At 47.7% G+C, this 10000-nt stretch overlaps 1 protein-coding gene across 1 annotated transcript in view; it reads left to right on the forward strand.

Moving 5' to 3' along the window:
- Window positions 1–10000, forward strand: part of LOC121555445 (HBS1-like protein) — an 84272-nt gene that overhangs the window by 27553 nt on the left and 46719 nt on the right. The gene's annotated exons all lie outside the window — the stretch shown is intronic.

The raw sequence follows: 10000 nt of genomic DNA on the forward strand, positions 1-10000 counted from the left end.
CTACTTTAGACCAGAGAATGGCCCCCTATTCCCTATATAGTGCACTACTTTAGACCAGAGAATGGCACCCTATTCCCTATATAGTGCACTACTTTAGACCAGAGAATGGCACCCTATTCCCTATATAGTGCACTACTTTAGACCAGAGAATGGCACCCTATTCCCTATATAGAGCACTACTTTAGACCAGAGAATGGCACCCTATTCCCTATGTAGTGCAACTACTTTAGACCAGAGAATGGCACCCTATTCCCTATATAGTGCACTACTTTAGACCAGAGAATGGCACCCTATTCCCTATATAGTGCACTACTTTAGACCAGAGAATGGCACCCTATTCCCTATATAGTGTACTACTTTAGACCAGAGAATGGCACCCTATTCCCTATATAGTGCACTACTTTTAGACCAGAGAATGGCACCCTATTCCCTATATAGTGCACTACTTTAGACCAGAGAATGGCACCCTATTCACTATATAGTGCACTACTTTAGACCAGAGAATGGCACCCTATTCCCTATATAGTGCACTACTTTAGACCAGAGAATGGCACCCTATTCCCTATATAGTGCACTACTTTAGACCAGAGAATGGCACCCTATTCCCTATATAGTGCACTACTTTAGACCAGAGAATGGCACCCTATTCCCTATATAGTGCACTACTTTAGACCAGAGAATGGCACCCTATTCACTATATAGTGCACTACTTTAGACCAGAGAATGGCACCCTATTCACTATATAGTGCACTACTTTAGACCAGAGAATGGCACCCTATTCCCTATATAGTGCACTACTTTAGACCAGAGAATGGCACCCTATTCCCTATATAGTGCACTACTTTAGACCAGAGAATGGCACCCTATTCACTATATAGTGCACTACTTTAGACCAGAGAATGGCACCCCATTCCCTATATAGTGCACTACTTTAGACCAGAGAATGGCACGCTACTCCCTATGTAGTGCACTACTTTAGACCAGAGAATGGCACCCTATTCCCTATATAGTGCACTACTTTAGACCAGAGAATGACACCCTATTCCCTATATAGTGCACTACTTTAGACCAGAGAATGGCACGCTATTCCCTATATAGTGCACTACTTTAGACCAGAGAATGGCACCCTATTCCCTATATAGTGCACTACTTTAGACCAGAGAATGGCACCCTATTCCCTATGTAGTGCACTACTTTAGACCAGAGAATGGCACCCTATTCCCTACGTAGTGCACTACTTTAGACCAGAGAATGGCACCCTATTCCCTATGTAGTGCACTACTTTTGATCGAGGTCCATGGGGCTTTATAGGGACTAATAGGGTCTCTACCCTTCATCTTCTGAGATGTAGACCCAGTTCCATGTCTCATTTTTATTTTTATTTTTATTTCACCTTTATTTAACCAGGTAAGCCAGTTGAGAACAAGTTCTCATTTACAACTGCGACCTGGCCAAGATAAAGCAAAGCAGTGCGATAAAAACAACACAGAGTTACATATGGGGTAAAAAACATAAAGTCAAAAATACAACAGAAAATATATATACAGTGTGTGCAAATGTAGCAAGTTATGGAGGTAAGGCAATAAATAGGCTATAGTGCAAAATAATTACAATAGTATTAACACTGGAATGCTAGATGTGCAAGAGATGATGTGCAAATAGAGATACTGGGGTGCAAAAGAGCAAAATAAATAACAATATGGGGATGAGGTAGTTGGGTGGGCTAATTTCAGATGGGCTGTGTACAGGTGCAGTGATCGGTAAGCTGCTCTGACAACTGATGCTTAAAGTTAGTGAGGGAGATAAGAGTCTCCACCCTTCATCTTCTAGACAAGGATGTCATAGATGTTGGTGACTTTATTTTGTGGTCAAAAAGCAGTGTATTATTATTAAATATATATATATATATATATATATATATATATATATATTATTTTTTATATACAACTGTATCAGTAGACCTGTTGCTGTAGCCTTGTACCCGATGCTTTCTGCATCTTGATTCACTTCCTGTTAGATCATATGAAATCCTTATTTGGTTGTTTTTATTGGATTATTAGTTAAATTATTTGCAGCTTGGAGAATACACTAGCATGCGATTCTCTTCTATTTGGAGGTCATTCACCCTGTGGTTAGGGCTTGACTGACGGGTGAGTGGGTGGTTGACTTACTTGATGGGGATGTCTTTTACATTCAGGTCCTAATAATAAGTACTGAAAGCCCGTGGTGCTGTCTGTAGCATTTCCCCTGTGTGTGTGTGTGACTCATTTTAGGAGAGGTTATATGGGTTAGTGAGACAGGGCCCCTCACTAGTAGCTAGGTGCAATATTCACTGTACAGTCCTGCCTAGAAATCATGGCCTTCATGATGTACAGTGCCCTCGGAAAGTGTTCAGATCCCTTGACTTTTTCCACATTTTGTTACGTTACAGCCTTATTCTAAAATGGATTAAATATTTTTTTTTTCTTCTTATCAATCTACACAGAATGCCCGACATTGACAAAGTAAAACAGGTTCAGACATTTTAGAAAATGTATTAAAAATAAAACGGAAATATTACATTACATAAGTATTCAGACCCTTTACTCAGTACTTTGTTGAAGCACCTTTGGCAGTGATTACAGCCTCGAGTCTCCTTGGGTATGACGCTACAAGCTTGGCACACCTGTATTTGTGGAGTTTCTCCCATTCTTCTCTGCAGATCCTCTCAACCTCTGTCCGGTTGGATGGGGAGCGTCGCTGCACAGCTATTTTCAGGTCTCTCCAGAGATGTTCGAGTCCGAGCTCTGGCTGGGCCACTCAAGGACATTCAGAGACTTGTCCCGAAGCCACTCCTGCGTTGTCTTGGCTGTGTGCTTAGGGTCGTTGTCCTGTTGGAAGGTGAACCTTCGCCCCAGTCTGAGGTCCTGAGCACTCTGGAGAAGGTTGTCATCAAGGATCTCTTTGTACTTTGCTCCGTTCATCTTTCCCTCGATCCTGACTAGTATCCCAGTCCCTGCCACTGAAAAACATCCCCACAGCATGATGCTGCCACCACCATGCTTCACCGTAGGGATGGTGCCAGGTTTCCTCCAGACGTGACACTTGGCATTCAGGCCAAATAGTTCAACCTTGGTTTCATCAGACCAGAGCATCTTGTTTCTCATGGTCTGAGAGTCTTTAGGTGCCTTTTGGCAAACTCCAAGCAGGCTGTCATGTGCCTTTTACTGAGGAGTGGCTTCCGTCTGGCCACTCTACCATAAAGGCCTGATTGGTGGAGTGCTGCAGAGATGGTTGTCCTTCTGGAAGGTTCTCCCATCTCCACAGAGGAGCTCTAGAGCTCTGTCAGTGACCATCGGTTTCTTGGTCACCTCCCTGACCAAGGTCCTTCTCCCCCGATTGCTCAGTTTTGCCGGGCTGCCAGCTCTAGGAAGAGTTTTGGTGGTTCCACATTTCTTCCATTTAAGAATGATGGAGGCCACTGTGTTCTTGGGGACCTTCAATGCTGCAGAAATGTTTTGGTACCCTTCCCCAGATCTGTGCCTCGACACAATCCTGTCTCTGAGCTCTACGGACAATTCCTTGGACCTCATGGCTTCGTTTTTGCTCTGACATGCACTGTCAACTGTGGAACCGTATATAGACAGGTGTGTGCCTTTCCAAATCATGTCCAATCAATTGAATTTACCACAGGTGGATTCCATTCAAGTTGAAGAAACATCTCAAGGAAGACCAATGGAAACAGGATGCACCTGAGCTCAATTTCGAGTCTCACAGCAAAGGGTCTAAATACTTATGTAAATAAGGTATTTCTGTTTTTGAGGTTTTATACATTTGCAAGAATTTGCAAAAACCTGTTTCCGCTTTGTCATTATGGGGTATTGTATGTAGATTGCTAAGGAAATTGTTTAATTTAATCAATTTTAGAATAAGGCTGTAACGTAACAATGTGGAAAAAGTAAAGGGGTCTGAATATTTTCAGAAGGCGCTGTAAAAGAGTGTATAGGGGCTAGGGGTTGTTTCTGGACAGTACGCTGCATCCCAAATGCAGCCCTATTCTACTGTTGACCAGGGCCCTGGGTCACGGAACACATGACATTCAAAGACGTATTCATTCTTGGGATTCGAACAGGTTTGTAGCCTCCTCAACTCCCCCCAACCCACTCCTGAATACCCTGCGTTCAACACATGTAAATGTTTTATTCAAATAGATAAGCAGATCCTAAATTACTACGAGGGGTGTCGTTGATGACATGATGGGCTTGTTAGTGTTTACAGCGGTTTATGACTGTACCGTCCTCTGCCACAGCCTTTACTGCACCCTAGTGGCAGGGAGGGAGATTACAGTGAAGATTTTCACAGATACACATGTTCTCTCTTTCTTACTCCTCTGTCTGTCTCTATCTCTATCTCTCACACCTCTCCATTCTCCCTCTCTTTCAGTCATTCCCTCGGTGCAGTTACATCCACTTAGAAGTAAATATGCTGTAGTATTAGGTTAAATGCCCAGAACTGTAAATCCTTGACTTACTGTTATTTGCTCAGTGTGTTAGGAAGGCAAACACAGCCGACTGCCTGACTGGATTCTGGTCGTTAAACTGTAAACCTCAGGGTTGGAAGCTTAGAAGGGTTCTGAATAAAAACGGATAACGTCTAACATCTGTTTGTCCAAAACCTCCAGGCCCAGGGCCTACGACCTGTGTGTGTGTGGTCCAAGGGAGGAGAGGACAGGTGCGGTAGGAGGGTAGATGTAGCCCTTAGGGCACTGATCACAACTGCCATCTGGATCAGATGGGGATTTCTGCATATCCTAGAAGGGGAGGATTTGCATATCCTGCTCCCTCACTCCCTCCCGCCGTTCCTCCCTCCCTCCCTCCCTCCTTCCCCCTGCTCCCTCCCTCCCTCCCTCCCTGCCTGCCGTCGTTGTGATGAAGAATGTTTAGATTGTGTGTCTCTGTGTGTGATGAATACTGTTTAGATACTCAGGGCAGGTCAAATCAAATCAAATCAAATTTTATTGGTCACATGCGCCGAATACAACAGGTGCAGACATTACAGTGAAATGCTTACTTACAGCCCTTAACCAACAGTGCATTTATTTTAAACAAAAAAAGTAAGAATAAAACAACAACAAAAAAAGTGTTGAGAAAAAAAGAGCAGAAGTAAAATAAAATAACAGTAGGGAGGCTATATATACAGGGGGGTACCGTTGCAGAGTCAATGTGCGGGGGCACCGGCTAGTTGAGGTAGTTGAGGTAATATGTACATGTGGGTAGAGTTAAAGTGACTATGCATAAATACTTTACAGAGTAGCAGCAGCGTAAAAAGGATTGGGTGGGGGGGCAGTGCAAATAGTCCGGGTAGCCATGATTAGCTGTTCAGGAGTCTTATGGCTTGGGGGTAGAAGCTGTTGAGAAGTCTTTTGGACCTAGACTTGGCACTCCGGTACCGCTTGCCGTGCGGTAGCAGAGAGAACAGTCTATGACTAGGGTGGCTGGAGTCTTTGACAATTTTGAGGGCCTTCCTCTGACACCGCCTGGTATAGAGGTCCTGGATGGCAGGAAGCTTTGCCCCAGTGATGTACTGGGCCGTACGCACTACCCTCTGTAGTGCCTTGCGGTCGGAGGCCAAGCAGTTGCCATACCAGGCGGTGATGCAACCAGTCAGGATGCTCTCGATGGTGCAGCTGTAGAATTTTTGAGGATCTGAGGACCCATGCCAAATCTTTTTAGTCTCCTGAGGGGGAATAGGCTTTGTCGTGCCCTCTTCACGACTGTCTTGGTGTGTTTGGACCATGATAGTTCGTTGGTGATGTGGACACCAAGGAACTTGAAGCTCTCAACCTGTTCCACTACAGCCCCGTCGATGAGAAAGTAGTAACACTGTATTCTCCAGGATTTAGCTGAAGGACAACAGGAGAACCTGGACAGGGAGTCATAGTCAGTCTCACCCTGCCCTGGGGCCTAACAGAGAGGGGAAGGAGGCCTGGGGCCTAACAGAGAGGGGAGGGAGGCCTGGGGCCTAACAGAGAGGGGAAGGAGGCCTGGGGAAGGAGGCCTGGGGCCTAACAGAGAGGGGAAGGAGGCCTGGGGAAGGAGGCCTGGGGCCTAACAGAGAGGGGAAGGAGGCCTGGGGAAGGAGGCCTGGGGCCTAACAGAGAGGGGAAGGAGGCCTGGGGAAGGAGGCCTGGGGAAGGAGGCCTGGGGAAGGAGGCCTGGGGCCTAACAGAGAGGGGAAGGAGGCCTGGGGAAGGAGGCCTGGGGAAGGAGGCCTGGGGCCTAACAGAGAGGGGAAGGAGGCCTGGGGCCTAACAGAGAGGGGAAGGAGGCCTGGGGCCTAACAGAGAGGGGAAGGAGGCCTGGGGCCTAACAGAGAGGGGAAGGAGGCCTGGGGCCTAACAGAGAGGGGAGGGAGGCCTGGGGCCTAACAGAGAGGGGAGGGAGGCCTGGGGCCTAACAGAGAGGGGAAGGAGGCCTGGGGAAGGAGGCCTGGGGCCTAACAGAGAGGGGAAGGAGGCCTGGGGCCTAACAGAGAGGGGAAGGAGGCCTGGGGCCTAACAGAGAGGGGAAGGAGGCCTGGGGCCTAACGGAGAGGGGAAGGAGGCCTGGGGCCTAACGGAGGGGAAGGAGGCCTGGGGCCTAACGGAGAGGGGAAGGAGGCCTGGGGCCTAACAGAGAGGGGAAGGAGGCCTGGGGCCTAACAGAGAGGGGAAGGAGGCCTGGGGCCTAACAGAGAGGGGAAGGAGGCCTGGGGCCTAACAGAGAGGGGAAGGAGGCCTGGGGCCTAACTGAGAGGGGAGGAGGCCTGGAGCCTAACAGAGAGGGGAAGGAGGCCTGGGGCCTAACAGAGAGGGGAAGGAGGCCTGGGGCCTAACAGAGAGGGGAGGAGAAGGAGGAGATGGGAGGGGACCAGTAAATGCAAACCCTCTCCTTCTAGGATTCCAGAAAGCCCCATCTGATCCCGATGGTAGTCGTAGGCTTCATCTACCCTCCTACCACACCTGTCCTCCTCCCTCCCTCCGACCACACACACACACACACACACACACACACACACACACACAGAGTATTGTACAGCTAACCTTGTGGGGACACACAATTCCGTCCCATTCAAAATCCTATTTTCCCTAACCTTAACCCAAAAACCTAACCCTAGCTCCTAACCCTAATTCTAACCTTAACCCTAAACCCCCTAGAAATAGCATTTGACCTTGTGGGGACCAACAAAATGTCCCCAGTTGGTCAAATTTTTGTTTGTTTAGTTTGACTTCTGGACCCCACAAGACTGGTTAAACACGTCCACCCACCCACACACACACACACACACACCCCCACACACACACCCTGAGGTGGCTTCTAGGTGGTTTTTCTGCATCAGTCTTCTAGCAGCACAGGGGTTGTTCCTGTCCTCCAGAAACACTCATTCAGAGAAACCTCAGTTAGAAAACATCTGTCTGTGTCGGAGGAGTTGGGTAAAAAAAACAGAAGACACATTTCCATTTCGTATGGACTAATAAAGTTAACCTTTAAAGAGAGAGCTCACCCAAATTACAAAATTACACATTGGTTTCCTTAAATGCGCTGCATGGTCAACCTGATGTCTGCATTGGCCGTGCAGCATTTACAGTGATCCTGCCTCTGCAGAAGTCTGGGCATTCACTCTTCGCCGAGCAGCGCAGAGTTTGTTGTGAAGGAAGTTGTCAAGGAAGTGAGTTTGTGTTTATACAGGACCTTCCGCCCTCACCTACCGTCAACCAATCATGTCAATGCGGAGCTATACGGTGGCCTCTGCATTGTTACAACATTTGAGAGGCGCGCGGCGATGCGGTATGGAGCTCAGTGCCTCCGGTGGCTCCGCAATTGCTTCATACCCTCTATACAGAGCCTCTGACCACATTTTCGGATCAAGCATAAATTGTCTGTTACCCTGACAGAAGTCTATGGACAAGGTATGACCGCAGTCTATGGACAAGGTATGACAAATCTCTGGATCATACCCCCACCACCTCTCTCTGGATCATACCCCCACCTCCTCCTCTCTCTGGATCATACCACCTCCACCTCTCTCTGGATCATACCACCTCCTCCTCTCTCTGGATCATACCACCTCCTCCTCTCTCTGGATCATACCACCTCCACCTCTCTCTGGATCATACCACCTCCACCTCTCTCTGGATCATACCACCTCCTCCTCTCTCTGGATCATACCACCTCCTCCTCTCTCTGGATCATACCACCTCCTCCTCTCTCTGGATCATACCACCTCCTCCTCTCTCTGGATCATACCACCTCCTCCTCTCTCTGGATCATACCACCTCCTCCTCTCTCTGGATCATACCACCTCCTCCTCTCTCTGGATCATACCACCTCCTCCTCTCTCTGGATCATACCACCACCCCCTCTCTCTGGATCATACCACCTCCTCCTCTCTCTGGATCATACCACCTCCTCCTCTCTCTGGATCATACCACCTCCTCCTCTCTCTGGATCATACCACCTCCTCCTCTCTCTGGATCATACCACCTCCTCCCTCTCTCTGGATCATACCACCTCCTCCTCTCTCTGGATCATACCACCTCCTCCTCTCTCTGGATCATACCACCTCCTCCTCTCTCTGGATCATACCACCTCCTCCTCTCTCTGGATCATACCACCTCCTCCTCTCTCTGGATCATACCACCTCCTCCTCTCTCTGGATCATACCACCACCACCTCTCTCTGGATCATACCACCACCACCTCTCTCTGGATCATACCACCACCACCTCTCTCTGGATCATACCACCACCACCTCTCTCTGGATCATACCACCTCCTCCTATCTCTGGATCATACCACCTCCTCCTCTCTCTGGATCATACCACCTCCTCCTCTCTCTGGATCATACCACCACCACCTCTCTCTGGATCATACCACCTCCTCCTCTCTCTGGATCATACCACCTCCTCCTCTCTCTGGATCATACCACCTCCTCCTCTCTCTGGATCATACCACCTCCTCTCTCTGGATCATACCACCACCACCTCTCTCTGGATCATACCACCTCCTCCTCTTTGAAACATCTCTTCCTGTGTGTGTTAGAGAGACAGTGTTGTGTGTGTGTGTGTGTGTGTGTGTGTACATTTGTGTTCATGGCAAGGTAATGCGTTTGTTTGGTTCGCGCCCCAATAATCATTCTGTGAAATGCTGTGTCACTGTTCTATTTCCACAACAACTGCCAGTTCTGAAATTAACCCTTTACTGACTAGGCTGCCAGGGTTCCCAGTCAACACCAGTCATACCAGCACATCACTGATTCATCTAACTAGACCCAGCCCAGGCCCTGTAGCAGCCTGCAGCAGCCTCATCAGTAAAGGCTTCATTTCAGAGAGGAAGCACAAACCACCACAGTCTCTACGCTAATGCAAATGGACTGTTACCACCACAGTCTCTACGCTAATGCTAATGGACTGTTACCACCACAGTCTCTACGCTAATGCTAATGGACTGTTACCACCACAGTCTCTACGCTAATGCTAATGGACTGTTACCACCACAGTCTCTATGCTAATGGACTGTTACCACCACAGTCTCTACGCTAATGCTAATGGACTGTTACCACCACAGTCTCTACACTAATGCTAATGGACTGTTACCACCACAGTCTCTACGCTAATGCTAATGGACTGTTACCACCGAAGATGTTCAAACACGAATGAATGAGTTAACTCCTCATCTACAATCATGTTTATGAAGCTAGCTGCATCTCTGTAGTATTAAGATACATCTGACTCCTTGTCTATTTTATCATGGTTCTGCACATGTAGTGCTTTACTAGTTACATTTTTACATTTTAGTCATTTAGCAGACGGTTTTATCCAGAGCGACTTACAGTTAGTGAGTGCATGCATTTTTCATACTAATTAATTTGGTAGGTAATACATTACAATTGCATAATGAAACTGTATACTGTGTTTGTTGTATTTCTGTGTGTGTGTGTGTGTGTGTGTGTGTGTGTGTGTGTGAATATTACTGAGTGTGTGTG

Source organism: Coregonus clupeaformis, unplaced genomic scaffold, assembly GCF_020615455.1.
Source record: "Coregonus clupeaformis isolate EN_2021a unplaced genomic scaffold, ASM2061545v1 scaf0299, whole genome shotgun sequence".
In the NCBI taxonomy this organism is placed as follows: domain Eukaryota; kingdom Metazoa; phylum Chordata; class Actinopteri; order Salmoniformes; family Salmonidae; genus Coregonus; species Coregonus clupeaformis.